We start from the raw sequence: 741 nt of genomic DNA, 5'->3' as shown, positions 1-741 counted from the left end.
AGTAGTTTAAGGTCCCCATGCAGCATTCTCAAAATAAGTAAGTTTGAATACTGGGACCCAGAAGTAACAACTTGAACATGACCTAAGATAACCAGGGTTTTCCATAACCTAAATGCCATATTCCATGGATGCATGTCTAATAAATGTGAAATGATGGATTCTTAGCAAAGTTAAGAAAAAAGATCTTCACATCCATCCAAACCCATCTGCAAACACTAGTCAGAGGTCTACCTTGAGTACAGCTCTGTGGTGCTCACTTCGGCAGCACATACACCAAAATTGGAACAATACAGAGAAGATTGGCGTGGCCCCTGCACAAGGATGACCAAAGAGTTGATGACTGCGCAGCAGGATCATCTGAAAAGCTTTAAAGAATACTGATGCCAAGATCATATCACAGACCAGTGAAATAAAAATCTCTACAGGTGTGACTGGAAGTATCAGTAGCTATGAAAGCTTCTTGGGTCAGTTCTGCGTGCAATAAGGTGGAGGACCACTAGGCCCACTTTATGAGAATCCATTTGGGTTGGTAAGCATACATACCTAAAGCCCAGCCCTAACGACATGCACAGAGATATTTTAAAAGCCCCCATGGTGATTTTGATTTACAGTGAGCAGTAAAAACCATTGAAGTCCCCCATTTTAGATATGAGAATTAGGGACAAAGAGATGGTTCCCAATCTCTCCTGAGTGGCAAAGTATTCTTTGGGATACTATTTTCTGATGATATTAACATTCATC

At 41.0% G+C, this 741-nt stretch overlaps 1 non-coding gene across 1 annotated transcript; it reads left to right on the top strand.

Annotated features, from left to right (window-relative positions):
• Window positions 1-249: 249 nt before the first annotated feature.
• LOC113913390 lies at window positions 250-357 on the top strand. Its single transcript, XR_003517183.1, has one exon. It is a non-coding gene; the product is annotated as a U6 spliceosomal RNA (small nuclear RNA).
• The last annotated feature ends 384 nt before the right edge of the window (window positions 358-741 follow it).

This window comes from Zalophus californianus, chromosome 14, assembly GCF_009762305.2.
Source record: "Zalophus californianus isolate mZalCal1 chromosome 14, mZalCal1.pri.v2, whole genome shotgun sequence".
NCBI classification, from domain to species: domain Eukaryota; kingdom Metazoa; phylum Chordata; class Mammalia; order Carnivora; family Otariidae; genus Zalophus; species Zalophus californianus.
This window is presented reverse-complemented; position numbering and strand designations above follow the sequence as displayed.